Below are 16169 nucleotides of genomic sequence, written 5' to 3' on the forward strand. Positions count from 1 at the left end.
TGGTCCTGATCGCTAATACTGGATCAATTGTTTTCTTTCTTTTGGCCTAGCACATTATCTGAACGAGTCGCACATACACCTTAGTACATGTTCCTCGTCGTTAAGGACATCCTCAAAGAGCAGGAGATTTCGTGTCATTTTTTATTGACTGTCTTGTGTTTCTGATAAGTTGTTTAATAGTTGGCATGTTGACTCATATACATAATGAGCTGGTTTAGATCAATCCTAGCCGGATGATTATGAATCATTTATACATTAATGGATTAATTTATATACATTAATATATTAATTATTAATTAATAAAATATTAAACCCGGTAAGATGATAAAATCGCAAATTAAAAATTTGCATGAAACCCCTATTCTATTAGTTTTAGTTTTTATTTTATTTTTTAACCGCTACACGATCAACAATTCCATGAGCTTAGGCTTCTGTTGCTGACATAAAAATATCTCTTTCCATGTTTTTAGAAACAACCCATAAAGGTTTGCCTACTTTTTGTACATAAACCCTTGTGATGGTTTCACGCAGCTTCAGTAGTTCTTCCGCTTCCAGGACAAATTCTCCCATCTGTGCCTCATAAAAAGCACTAGTAGGTTGATGCATCATTACTGTGATAATATAACATAATAGATAGTTCCTCTATCTTGCATGATGAAATTCGAAGAGATAAAGAATAATAAAATAAATGGTATGAAAAAAAAGATAGAATTGAACAACCGTACAGGCATCTTTTGTGCATTGCATACGGCTCTACAATGGAATTCACTTTTACCTTTTTTTACCTTACATCGAGGAAATAGAAAGAAAAAAAAAATAGAAAATATATACATATATAGAGTCTGTCAAATTCACATAGGTAAATGATCCACTAACCACCCTTCCTTTTGGAGTAGTTAAAAGAAACCCATGATGGCTTCGTTGCTTTGTTATTTCGTGTATTATTTAGCAATCCCAAAGTTTCCTTTTTTTTCAATACAAATAAATAAGATTTGTTTTTTCACTTATTTATGTATTTTTTTTTATTTTCGTATTCTTTCATAACATAAATATTGTTATCTTCGGTGTGAAAACAAAAAAGTTCATGACGCTAAAATAGGTCTCCTACTAGATCAGATAAAATTGGAAATACCTTTTCTTTATCTCATACTACTCTTTCGATACATAATGTAAGCATTTTGAAAATTTTTCTTTTTATATCGAATTCGAAGTGCCATGCTATTATTACTTAATATTCATATTTCCTATAGCGCAAAGGCATAGTCTTTGTTTTTTCTCTCAAATCCAATAAAAAACTCATTGGCGCCAAACGTGATGGAATGCTAGACATTTGGTAATTTCTCCTCCATTCAGAATAAAAGATGCCATTGAAGCGACTAATCCCGTGCATACTGCCTGTATATATGGTCGTACGAATTGCACAGTATCATAAATAGCTACTTCGGGTATTAGCCACCCGCCATAAGAGTTTATAAACAAATACAGATCTTTGGTATCATCCTCTATATTGAGATATGCCATAAGACTAATAAGTTGATTCAAGATCTTATTGTCAACCGGTTCACCTAAAAAAAGTAATCTTTCTCAATAAATTCGGTTGATTAGGATAAAATTGTATCCCTTAGGAACCGTACATGCGCCTTTTGATGCATATGGTTCAACACAAATTATGAAAAAAAAAAAAGGAATCGATTGTAGATTCTAGTTTTCTTACTTTTTTTGTATTCATAGCAGGGTCTTTTTAGTTTATATATAAATTAAAAACCTATAAATAAAAATAATTCACTAAACTTATTGTACTAACTTCTCATTGATGTATTGTTTCATCGGGATCCAATCTAAATCACGATGTAATTTTCTTGCTCCTGAACAGTCTTCTTCAACTTTTTTTAGGTTTATGCTATTCTCTGAGTAAAGATCTGCCCGATTTGGATTTGTACATATAGGACAAATGCCCCAATACCACATCTTTTTGCTATGACTTCCTTTTTTTATTTATTTATTCCATGTCTCCCACCAAATAGTAAATTTTCAGTGCATCCATCACATTACTCGATTGATTAATAGCTTGAGATCATTATTATATATTATAAGTGGAAAATCTTTATAAATAGAATATGATATAAGTTGTAATCATAGATATATTACCAATTGGTTTTATTCCTAAATGAAGCCGGTATATTAATATTACATTTCAATTTTTTGGTCTAACCAAGCCAACCATAAATTATAAATTATTATCATTAAGAATATTAATTTGTATACCCCTCCCTAAAAAAAAGATTGAATTGCACTTCATTGTATTCCATGCTTCAAATTTTTGATGATTCAATCAACCTTTATTCGGTGAAAGAAAGGATATCTCGATCGGGTAAGAGAACGGGGAAATACCATATGACCAAATATATCTGACAAGTTACACTATATGTCAGATAATCTGCATAATGATCAAACTTGATCATGTCATGTATGAATAGGCTCTGTGAGATCCAGTAGAAAGAATAAGTGAAGTGATATGACATAATCCCGGGGTATCTTCTATATATATCACTTAACATAGGTTTAGCAGTTCTAGAACCATCAATGATTGGTGAACCCGCGGATCCATTTGTATGTCCTTTGGAGATATTGCCTGAATGGTACTTCTTTCCCATATTTCAAATTCTTTGTACGGTGCCCAATAAATTATTGGGGATTCTTTTAATGGTTTCCTTACCTGCGCGGTTATTAACAGTACCCTTTTTGGAGAATGTTAATAAATTCCAAAACCCATTTCTTCATTCAGTAGCGACAACTGTCTTTTTGATTGGTATCACTGTAGCCCTTTGGTTGGGTATTAGAGCAACATTACCTATTGATAAATCCACAACTTTAGGTCTTTTTTAAATTGATTCAATTGTAAAAAAAAAAAAAAAAAAAAAAACACTATGTGTGTATCTTGGGAATAGTCGCTTCAAAGTGAATTCTGCCTAGATACATTTATTTATTCAATTCAATGTTGGATTTATTCCAGGTAAATGGAAAGTGCTAAAGATTCAGAACTCATTTTTATCTTTTTTTCTAAAATGAAATAATCCATTAAAATTTATACGAAATGCTTTTCTGTTTCTAGAATGTCCAAAATATGGTTTATATCTTTTATGCGAAAATGTTTCATTTTCTTAAGGTCTTCTTCATTGTTATTCAAAAGGTCTAATATTGTATGTATATTGGACCCTGGGTGCAATTTTAATTGGTCAATAACAATAGATTTTAATGCTATTTTGTTTTGATTTTTATGTGGTTTAGCTAATCTATCATGAAAAGTAAAAAGGGGTAAAGTAACTTTGTGTTGGTTTTTTTCTAAATGGAAATTTTCTTCTTCTGCATGTAAAAAGGGAATAAATAAATCATCAAAGTCTAGGAAGCCTTATGAAGTGCTTTTTTAGGAGTTAAACTTCCATTTGACCATATTTTGAGAAAAAGTATCTCTTGTTTTTCATTCCCATTCGCATAAGAATGAATACTATGATTCGCATTTCGAACAGGCATGAATACAGCATCTATAGGATAATTTTTGTCTTGAAAGTTATTTGGTGTTTTTATACAATACCCGCGATGCCTTTCGAGTTGTAATTCAGTACACAAATTAATTTCCGTTAGGTTCGCTATAGGCTGTGTATTATCAATGATTTCCACCAAAGGTGGTAAGATGATGTCTTGAGCATTTACATATCGGGGACCTTTGACACAAATAGACGCATCACGTGTTCCATAAAGATTACTTTTCAATACAATTTCTTTCAAATTTATTAAAATTTCATGTACAGATTCTTGAACACCCACTATGGTAGAACATTCACGTGGTATTTTATCAAATTTTATGCATGTGATACATGTTCCTTCTATTTCTCTAAGTAAAGCTCATCGCATCGCAATGCCTATTGTATCAGCTTGGCCTTTCATAAGTGGAGCCAGAGTAAAGCGTCCATAATAAAGACCCTTACTGTCTACTCGTGATTTAACACACTTCCACTGCAGTGTTTGAGTAGATACTGTTACCTTCTCATGAACCATAGTAATATTATTTGATCAGATCATTGAATTATTTATTTCTCTTGAAATATCTTCAATGTTTATTTTTGTACACGTCTTGTTTTAGGAGGTCTATAGCCACTATGTGGCATAGGGGTTACATCTCGTATGAAACTTAATAGTATACCACTTTTATGCATAGCTTTTAATGCCGCATCTCTTCCAAGACCGGGACCTTTTATGATGACTTTTGCTTGTTGCATAACTTGATCCACTACTGTCCGAATAGCATTTCCCATTGTGGTTTGAGCGGCAAATCGCATCCCTCATCTTGTACCCTTGAATCCATAAGTACCGGTGGAAGACCACGAAATTACCCGACCCCTTACATCTATAATAGTCACAATAATATTGTTGAAACTTGTTTGAACATTAATAACTCCCTTTGGTATTCTACGCTCATTTTTACATGAACCAATAAGTCTATTCTTACATGAACCAGTTCTTGGTATAGGTTTTGCCATACTTTATCATCTCATAAATATAAGTCAGAGATATATGGATATGTCCATTTCATGTCAAAACAAATCCTTTATTTTTATTTCTATATCTGTACAACGGTTCCTTTAGATTTATAGAGTCTTTTTTTGTTTAGAAAGATTATCCTTGTCTTTGTTTATGTCTCGGGTTGGAAGAAATTACTATAATTCATCCCCGCCTACATATCAGTCGACATTTTTCATACATTTTATGCACAGAGGCTTTATTTTTATATTTATCATTCCGTAGCTTAGTTCTAACTTTCTTTATTGGAAGAAAATAAATTGCTTGAAATTTTTAACTTTGAATTTTATACTCCAAAAATGAACATTGAAATTGAAAAAACCATCTAATCATTAGAATCCTTTTTCGGAGTCCATAAACTATATATCTGCTAATCGAATCATGACGACTTATGATACGAACCTAGGACGACCTACTCCTAAACCCGTATTATGTTAGCCTAGATCTCAATTAAGTTCAAGTTCTAATGGAATGGACCTCAACCCCTAACCAACCTGTGGTTAGAAACCTTGCTATAATGTAGACGCCACAATAGGGGATGGAAAACCTATTGATAAGTTAAGCTAAAACAACCAATTCTCTAATGGTGTTTTAGGTGTTCTCAAAGAACAAAGAGATAATTAATCTCACAAGTATTTTCTCAATCGAATCAAAATTGTATTCATATTGAAAAATAAGCTTTTAAATAGGCTTTGAAAGAAATAAAATAAACCCTAAAAACCCTAGGAAAAACTGGCCACACAATGAAGAGTTCTATGGTGGCCGAAATTCTCACTCCTTTCCTAATCTAAGTTTGATTAATTAATTCCTTTATATTAAATTAGGAATTAATTAATTTACAATGGAAAGAATAAAATAAAAAGCTTCCTAAAGTTATTTTTCCAGAAAATAAATAAATAAAAGCCAAAACGTAATGGTAGTTTCCTAAAACAAAAAGTAAAAACAAATTAGGAAACTAAAAATGCTAGCCTTTTGATCAAGTTGACTTTGATCAATCTTTGACCTCTTTGAGCTTCAAATCAGCTTATAGATGCTTTTTAGGATGCCAAATAATCTGAATATGAAGTCCCACACGTTGCCCATGCTTGGAAAAATAAGAAAAGGCTAATACAGTAAAATACAGTAAAGCCAGCAAGCAATACAGCAAATTCGCCCAAATTGTTGATGCTGTCCGTACAAGCCCTTTTTGATTGCATTTGAGGCTGCTTTAACTTGCTTCCATGACCTCTTAGGCATATGTATTGAACCCATAAAGCATTGGAACCATTTCATGCTTCCCGGACTCCAAAAATGTACCAAAACAATCACCCGGGTCCGTTTTGGCTAGGGAGTAGTTCATTCATATGGGGGCTTGTTCATACCAAAGACCCAAGACCTATTTTGAGCATATAACTGGTGGAAGCCGATACGAACCCAGGTAGTGGTTTTGGTGCATTTATGGAGTCCAGACAGCATGAAATAGTTCCAATGCTTCATGGATCCAATATATACGTCTAAGAGGTCATGGAATCAAACCAAGGCAGCTTCAAAGGCAACTAAAAAGGGGCTGTGTGCATGGCATGACAAATTGGGCGATTTTGCTGTATTACCCGCTAACTTTACTGTATTTTACTGACTTGGCTTTTTCTCTTTCCTCCAAGCAAGGACAACATGTGGGGCTCCATGGAAATCCTTATTGGCATCCAAAAAAGCATATGGAAGCTGATTTGGAGCTTAGATTGGTCAAAGTCAACTTAGTCAAAAAGAAAGTATTTTAGTTTCTTAATTTGATTTCTACTTTTTGTTTTGGGAAATTATCTTTAGATTTTGGGTTTTATTTGTTTCTTTACCAGACAAATAAGTTTAGTAAAGTTATTATTTTTATTATTTCTTTGTAAATTATTTAATTCCTAATTCAAAATGAAGGAACTAATTGATGTGATTCCGCCTAAGCCTGCTCAACCGATAACCCGCTGGGGTGCTGACCCGACACGGATGAAGACTAGGCCAATCACAAGAGCTAAAATTAAGCGATTTAATGACAAACTGGGAGCATTTATACAGGGGGTAATCAATCTCAATGGAGCTTGTCCATACTTGAAGATACAAAGCCTATTCTAAGCATCCAAGTGGTGGAAGCCGATACGGACCCAGGTAGCAGTTGTGGTGCAAATATGGACAAAGGGCAGCATGAAATGGTTCCAAGTATTTATGGATTCAATACATATGTGTAAGAGGATATGGAATCAAGTCAATCCAGCTTCAAAGGCATTCAAAAAGTCATTGTACGGACAACTTCAAATTTGGTCTTTTTTTTACTGTATTTTGTGCTAGCTTTACTGTATTTTGCTGAGTTGGGTTTTGCTTCCTCTTCCAAGCATGGGCAACGTGTGGGACTTCATATTCAGCTTATGTTACATCCTAAAAGGCATATTGAAGCTGCTTTGGAGCTCAATTTGGTCAAAGATTGGTCAAAGTCAACTTAGTCAAAAAGCTAGTATTATAGTTTCCTAATTTGATTCTACGTTTTGTTTGAGGAAATTATCATTACTTTTTACTTTTTATTTATTTATTTTCTGGAACAATAAGCTTAGGAAAGTTATTATTTTATTATTTTCATTGTAAATTAATTAATTCCTAATTCAAAATAAAAAAATTAATTAAGCCAAATTAAATTAGGAAAGGAGTGAGCATTTCGGCCACCATAGGAAACTACTTTGTATGGCCGATTTTCCCTTTGTTTTTAGGGTTTTATTTCATGGCTTTGTAGCCTATTTAAAGGCTTATTTTTCAATAAAAAAAGTTTTAATTTTATACAGAAAATTATTTGTGAGATTGAATTCTCTTTGTTCTTTTGAACACCTAAAACACTATTAGAGAGTAAGTGTTTTAGTTTGATTTATCAATAGGACTTCCATCATCTATTGTGGCATCTTCATTATATACCAAGGTTTCTAATCATAGGTTGGTTAGGGGTCAAAGTGACCATTAGAACTTGAACATAATTAGATCAAGACTAATATAATACGGGTTTAAAAGCAGGTCATCCTAGGTTCGTATCACTAATTAATTAAAATTAGATTAGGAAAGGAGAGAGAATATTTGGTCACATTAGGAAACAATAAGCATGGCCAATTTTCCCTCTCTTTTTTAGGGTTTTATTTTGTTTTCTATTAGCCTATAAAAGGGCTTATTTTTTAGGGAGAACACACCATTAATAATATTGAGAATTTATTTTGTGAGATTGAATCTCGCTTTGTTCTTTTGAACACCTAAAACACCTTTAGTGAATGAGTGTTTTAGTTTGACTTATCAATAGGCCTTCCATCACCTATTGTGGCATCTTCATTATATACTAACGTTTCTAATCACAGGTTAGTTAGGGGTCAAGGTGACTATTAGAACTTGAACATAATTAGATCTGGGCTAATATAATACAGGTTTAAGCACAGGTCGTCCTAGGTTCATATCAAGCTCTTTACAAGTACGTACAATTATAGCTCTGATCACTTCTGGTCATTCTGGAGGTGTATTTGGTACTGCTTCCTTGATTATAGCACCAATAACTTCATCAATATGAGCATATCACAGATTACTAGCTTCTATGATTCGAATACACATTAATTCTTGAGCTATGCTATTATCCACTACATTCAAATGGCTTTGGGGTAGAATCATTTTTTTATCTGTTTTTCAATTAACATAAAGGGCGAAGTAAAAAAATTAAAAAAGAAATGTTGTTTATTCAAAACAAAAAAGGAAACCTGCAATTGTTTTTTTTTTTTCCATCTAAAAAACATTTTCTTTTGGTTCTACGTTCCTATACCGAAATAATGAATTGAGTTCGTAGAGGCATTTTTGATGCCGCTAGTGAAATAGCCCTTCTAGCTATATTTTCTGCTACTCCACTCATTTCATGAAGTATTCTACCAGGTTTGACGATAGCTACCCAATATTTGGGAGATCCTTTCCCCGAACCCATGCGGGTCTCTATAGGCCTTATTGTAACTGGGTTTTCTCGAAATACACATACCCATACTTTCCCACCGCGGTGGACATTTCGTGTCATTGCTCATCGACTGGCTTCAATTTGTTGAGATGTGATCCAAGCTGGTTCAAGCGCTTGAAGAGCATATCTATCGTAGAAAATACGATGACCTAGATAAGATATTCCTTTCATTCTTCCTCTATGATGTTTAAGGAATCTGGTTATTTTGGGGTTATAGTTGATGGTTATTTATTAATTCCATCTCTACTACAGAACTGGACATGAAAGTTTCTTCTCATCTAGCTCCTCGTGACTAAAATGATTAAAAAATAATATCTATGTAGTTATATTTATATTTATGTATTTAATGAATAATATACTGAAAAAATATATTGATTCATGAGATTTTTTGAAATTTCATCTAATCTATTAGAAATTTGTATATCTTATTTTGATATATAACTAAACATGGATTTGATTTATAGAGAATTTTTATTTAAAGATACATTTAGAGATAATAGTATAGATAAAGTCATTTTGTTATAAGGTTATAACGAATCTTTATTTTGTTTTACTTTTTATTATCATATCAGATCGGCTAAAATATAGAAATCCAATAGAATCAAAATTTTCGTGGGCGGATATTTACTCTTTAAATATTCAGTTGTAGGATTAGTCTATGACATGACCTTTCAGAATAAATGAATTGGTTTCTGGTTCGTTCCGCCATCCTACCCAATGAATCATTAAGATTCGTTTTCAATAGAATATTATGTATTAACAGGTTCTATCATTCCCATCCGATGTGATTCCGCCCGAGCCCGCTCCACCGATAACCCGCTGTGGTCCTGACTCGACACGGATGAAGACTAGGCCAATCACAAGAGCTCAAATTAAGAGATTTAAGGACAACCTGGGAGTATTTATACAAGGTGTAATCAATCTCAATATAGTTTGTCAATACTTGAAGATACAAAGCCTATTCTAAGCATCCAAGTGGTGGAAGCCGATACGGACCCGGGTGACGATTTGATACATTTTTGGAGGCCGGAAAGCATGAAATGGTTCCAATGCTTTATGGGTTCAATACATATGCCTAAGAGGTCATGGAATCAAGTTAAAGCAGCCTCAAATGCAATCAAAAAGGGCTTGTACGGACAGCATCAACAATTTGGCCGAATTTGCTGTATTGCTTGCTGGCTTTACTGTATTTTACTGTATTACCCTTTTCTTATTTTTCCAAGCATGGGCAACGTGTGGGACTTCATATTCAGTTTATTTGGCATCCTAAAAAGCATCTAGAAGCTGATTTGAAGCTCAAAGAGGTCAAAGATTGATCAAAGTCAACTTGATCAAAAGGCTAGCATTTTTAGTTTCCTAATTTGTTTTTACTTTTTGTTTTAGGAAACTACCATTACTTTTTGGCTTTTATTTATTTATTTTCTGGAAAAATAACTTTAGGAAGGTTTTTATTTTATTCTTTCCATTGTAAATTAATTAATTCCTAATTTAATATAAAGGACTTAATTAATCAAACTTAGATTAGGAAAGGAAGTATAGTTTCGGCCAACTAGGCTTCTTTATGTGTGGTGGCTGGTTTTTCTTTATGTTCTAGGGTTTTATTTCATGGCTTTGTAGCCTATTTAAAGGCTTAGTTATCAATATGAATAAAACTTTGATTTGATTGAGAAATTACTTGTGAGATTAATTATCTCTTTGTTCTATGAGAACACCTAAAACACCATTAGAGAATTGGTTGTTTTAGCTTGACTTATCAATAGGTTTTCCATCCCCTATTGTGGCGTCTACATTATACCAAGGTTTCTAACCATAGGTTGGTTAGGGGTTGAGGTCCATTCCATTAGAACTTGAACTTAATTAAAGATCCGGGCCAATATAATACGGGTTTAGGAGCAGGTTGTCCTAGGTTCGTATCACCATCGCTTCTCAATTAATGGTTAAATATGACTTCTACAATGGAGCCCTTAAGGAAATTTGATTTGTTCTTGAGTCAATCCTCTCAGTATTTATCGGCTCGGGGCTCTTGATTCTTTTTCTATGAACATTTTTGTATAATTACAGACCAATCAGTATTAATGCTTTATTACATTCCTCGTTATGAGATGAACGATAGACCTTACTTATTGGAATCATATATCATTGATATATTTTTTTTCTTTACAACTCAGACTCAGATTAGTTTTTTCTTTTTTGTTGTTTGTTTATGCAAAACAGATTTCAGTTGCTACATTGATATGACCAATATATCATATCTTGACCAGTTTTTTATATGCAGATAATGCGAAACGATGAGCTGGTTATTAGTTCTATAATAGTTATTAGTTCATACTATGGGTTGGTACTCCTTACTTATTGGAATCATATATCATTGAAATTTTTTTTTTCTTTACAACTCAGACTCAAATTAGTTTTTTCTTTTCTTTTTTTTTTGTTTATACAAAAAAGATTTCAGTTGCTAGATTGATATGACCAATATATCATATCTTGACCAGTTTTTTATATGCATATAATGCAAAACGATAAGCTGGTTATTAGTTCTATATCTATATTAGTTCTATAATAGTTATTAGTTCTATATCTATATTAGTTCTATAATAGTTATTAGTTCATACTATGGGTTAGTACTTCTTTCCTTTTTTTTTGAATCCTAATCCTAGAAAAATCAACGAGTCACACACTAAGCATAGCAATTATATCAAATAATTAATCGAATTTTTATTCAACCTTATAGAATTGTTCATATTTTTTTTTTGTGTTAAGAGAAAAAGAGTGAAAGAATTTGTTATTTTTTGTTCTATTACTGGATGGATAGAGTAGAACTAAAGATAAGTCAAGTAAAGGCCTATTATTCCTCTTCTATAAATATGCAAATTTTGATGCCTAATACCCCATAAATAGTTCAAACTGAATAGGAACAATAATCAATTTTAGCTCGAATGGTTTTTAGAGGAACCTTTCCTTCTTTGATCCATTTGACACGTGCAATTTCTTTTCCATCGATACACCCTACAATTTGTACTTGAATTCCTTTTGTACCTGACTACTCAGTTAATTCAATACCTTTTTTTATAGCTTTCCGAAATGAAACTCTATTTTTGAATTGTCTGACTATAAATTCCGCAAGAATATTAAAGTTTCCATAAGGGTTTTCAAATTCCTGTAATAGCAATGTTGAGTTTTCGGTTCACACAATTCAGTTCTTTTTGTATAGTCATCTGTAATTCTTCGATTCTGCTAGGTTCTATTAATAACTTTGGGAATCCCACATAGATTATGACTTGAATCAAATCGATTCGTTTTTGAATCTTTGTACATGAAATTCCCTCGACACTAGAAGATATTTTCATATTTTTTTGTACATAATTCTTGATACAGTTTTGTATATTTTTTTATATCTTGTTGTAGAACCTTCGAATAATTGTTTGGTTGTGCAAACCAAAGAGAATGATGACCTTGGGTTGTGCCAAATTTGAAACCAAGTGGATTTATTTTTTATCCCATAATCCCCTGCTACTATACATATCATGACATGTCATATCGATGTACTTCTTTTTTTTTATTCATGCATTTTTTTTAAGCATAATATGACATATTTATTTGTTTTTTTTATTATAAAAAAATGTTGTCATTTGACCTTAAAATTCTTCAAGATAATTTTGTTCTTTAAATAGTATGTATAATAATGTATAGCTGTATGTTTCAGTACAATAGTTATATGACAAGTGGGTTGTTTTATTGGATAACCTCATCCCCGAGCTTGAGGTTTTAGTTTTTTCGTAGTAATGCCTTCGTTGACTTCCGCTGTACTAATTTTTAGCTTTGTTTTGGTGAAACCTCTATTATGATTAGCATGTGCTGCTGCAAAAGAAACCAATTTTAAAATGAGGGAACATGCTCGATAGGGCATGAGTTCAAGTATCAGAAGTGTTTCTTTATAAGAATGCCCATGAATATGATCAATTACTCTTTGTACTTTATGAGTAGACTTATCTATAAATTCACGTATAGTGTATTCTTCTATATATCGGTCCATCTTTTTTTTCTTTCTCATAAGGTTTACCTCTCACTAATGAACAATAAGTATCTATATTCACTTTTTGTATTTATTAAAAAATTATTAACGACGAGATCTGTTATCATTTTTTGCATGTCCTCGAAAACTTAGAGTAGGTGAAAATTCTCACAATTTATGTCCTACCATACAATCTTTTATATAAATTGGCAAATGCTCCTTTCCATTGTGGATAGCAATAGTATGCCCGATCATTGCCGGTATAATGGTAGACACTCAAGGCCAAGTGACCATTATTTCTTTTTCTGCTTTTGTGTTAAGCGTATTTATTTTTCTTAATAAATGATTTGCTACAAAAGGATTTTTTTTTTTTTAGTGAACATGTCACAATTAATTACTCCTTTTTTTTTTTTTTGTAAAGACGAAGAAATAGATTCTATTTACTACAACGCCGAAGAATCAAATTATCACTATAGTTATTCCATTTTCTACTTCTTCTTCCAAGTGCAGGATTACCCTAAGGGGTTGTGGGTTTTTTTTTACCAACTGGGGCCCTCCCTTCACCACCCCCATGGGGATGGTCTACAGGGTTCATAACTACTCCTCTTACAATAGGATGCTTATCTAGCTAACATTTCAATCCAGCTCTACCCAAACTTTTCTGGTTCACCCCAACATTCCCCACTTGTCTGACTGTTGCTAAGCAGTTTTTGGGTATCAAATGGACCTCCCCAAATGGTAATTTTAATGTGGCCGATTTCCTAAATTTTGCAATCAGTTTCGCTACAGCACTTGCTACTCTAGCTGATTGTCCACCCTTTCCAATTGTGATTTCTATGTTATGTATGGTCGTGCCTAAGGGCATATTGGTTGAAGTAGATTCTTCTTTTTGATCAATCAAAACCTCTTCCTAAATTGTACAAGTTCTTCCAAAGCATATGGCTTTCTGGATGTAGATGATGATATCTATACAGATGGATCTTATATATATTGTATAATTCTTATATATACCATATAATGAAGCACCACATGAATGGATATATAGGAATCAAAATCTGCGGAATCGCTCATGTTATGATCTTCTACATCCTAGGTCTTCCTGTTCCTTCATCTGGCTTATGTTCTTCATGTAGCATTAAAACCGAATGACTCTATGAAATTACATTGATACATCAACATATTACGGGTAACGTAGGAGACATCTCTATTTTTCCCCCCCGGAAACCTTAGAATTACCATTGCTAAGCTTTCAATTTGCCTCTGACTATCAAATGAAATGTGAATAACCTGTCCTCCTTTCTTTGAAACAAAGGGCACTTATGATTCTTTCGATGCTTGTAACAATTTTTTCTTCTCTATATTACTATATCTCTAGAATCAATAATTTTATATGAGGAACTACTGAACTCAATCACTTGCTGCCGTTACTATTTAGTTTTCTGTTGAAGTCTATCCTGTAGAGGCATTCAAATTGGATTAATGATTGATTTCTAGGTTTCATCGTAAACCTAATTGATTACTTCCAATTATGTAAATCAATATTTCAAACCGCACTTAAAGGTAGGGCATTTCCCATTTTTATAGGAACTTCTGTACCAGAAACAATGGGATCTTCAATTATAGCCCCTCTAGGATGTAAAATATATCTTTTCTCATCATCCCCATAGTGTATGAGACAAATGTATGCATTTCAATTAGGATCGTATTCTAGAGTTATGATTCTACCATATATGTCTTTTTCATTCCGTCAAAAATCGATTTTACAATATAAATTCTTAGGACCTCCCCCTCTATGCCCTGCGGTAATGATTCCTTTAGCATTATGACCTTGACCACAATGAGGCTAACCATAAACCAAATTATTTCGTGGCTTGGATTTCACTTGACTGTCTATGGCTCCTTTGCATGTGCTCGGGGTAGAATAAATGTATCGCCATGCTATTAAGTATTTAAGTTATTTTCTTTCTAACAAGTGGAATAGAATAACCCAGTTGAAGTGTAATGATCATACATCTGTAATGCGTTATATATCCCATAATAAGTCCCATTCTTCTACCCTTTCCCAGGAGTCGATGACTATTCATAACTATTACCTTGATACCAAATAATAGTTCGACCCAATACTAATTTTTGTCATAGTTGATCCTGATTCGACATTTGAAGTATATTGATTTTTCAACAATAATCAAATACTTTTGTATGTAAATACTGGATATTTGATTCCATCCATAAATCTATTTTCTTCCTTATGAGTTATAGTCTCAATAAGAATGCTAGTTCTTACTATTCATATGTTATGATATGAATATGCCACATCAATTCATTATGTATGGATGATGAGATTCCATTGATACAGAGCCAATTCCAATAGACTTATTTTATTGGAGGGTCCCATTGGTGTGCATTCGGTCGAAATTGAACCTACGAATTCGCCAATTATGAGTTGGGTAATTTAACCATTCAGCCATGCATGCTTAGCGGGGATCCTCGTACATGGTGAATAACCAAATTCCAATTCAAATGAAATCTTTAGGATAAATCAATGCAATTTAGGAGGACTCAATGAAAGGACATACCTTCAAATCCTGGATTTTCGAATTAAGAGAGATATTGAGAGAGATCAAGAATTCTCACGATTTCTTAGATTCATCGACCCAATTCAATTCAGTGGGATCTTTCATTCACATTTTTTTCAATCAAGAACGTTTCATAAAGTCTTGGACTCCTGAAATTAGAGTATCCTACTTTCGCACAATTCACGTTTACAGGGTTCAACAAGCAATCAATATTTCACGATCAAAGGTGTACTACTATTTGTAGCAGTGGTCCTTATATATCGTATTAACAATTGAAAGATGGTAAAAAGAAAAAATTTCTATTTGACAGGGCCTCATCCTATACCTATGAACTTTGTTGGACCCAAAACGGATACATTGCAAGAATCTTTTAGGTCTTCCAATATCAATAGGTTGATTGTTTCACTCCTGTATCTTCCAAAAGGAAAAACGATCTCTAGGAGCTATTTCTTGGATCCGAAAGAAAGTACTTAGGTTCTCCTAATAACTAAAAAGTGTATCATGCCTGAATCTAACTGGGGTTGACGGTGGTGGAGGAATTGGATCGGGAAAAAAAAGGATTCTAGTTGTAAGATATCTAATGAAACTGTCGCTGGAATTGAGATCTCATTCAAAAAGGAAGATAGAAAATATCTGGAGCTTCTTTTTGTATATTCTATAGATGATCCGATCCACAAGGACCATGATTGGGATTGTTTGATTGTCTTTCTCTGAGGAAGAGGTGAAACCCCATTTTTGTAATTCCTATGATGTAATTGGAGCTTATCGGTAGAAAAGAATCCATTTAGATAGTCCTTTATGGCTCTGGTGGCAACTAGATCAATGTGTTATTACTTCAACGGAAGCTCCCCTTGAAGTTCATTATGAACCTTTAGGTACTTATCATGAGATTTATGGGCCCTATCTAATAGTAAGAAGCATAAAAAAAGGAATTTTTTGTATATACGCTCGAACCATTGTTGGCCATATTTCTCTTTATCGAGAAAACAAAGAAGCTATACAAGGATTTTGCCTA

At 33.0% G+C, this 16169-nt stretch overlaps 2 pseudogenes; one reads left to right on the forward strand and one right to left on the reverse strand.

Annotated features, from left to right (window-relative positions):
* Nucleotides 1-13095: 13095 nt before the first annotated feature.
* Nucleotides 13096-14662, reverse strand: LOC132799935 (large ribosomal subunit protein uL2cz/uL2cy-like; annotated as a pseudogene).
* A 478-nt stretch (nt 14663-15140) lies between these two features.
* The window catches only part of LOC132799936 (protein Ycf2-like), a 31756-nt pseudogene continuing 30727 nt past the window's right edge, over nt 15141-16169 (forward strand).

Source organism: Ziziphus jujuba, chromosome 11 (assembly GCF_031755915.1).
Source record: "Ziziphus jujuba cultivar Dongzao chromosome 11, ASM3175591v1".
Lineage (NCBI taxonomy): Eukaryota > Viridiplantae > Streptophyta > Magnoliopsida > Rosales > Rhamnaceae > Ziziphus > Ziziphus jujuba.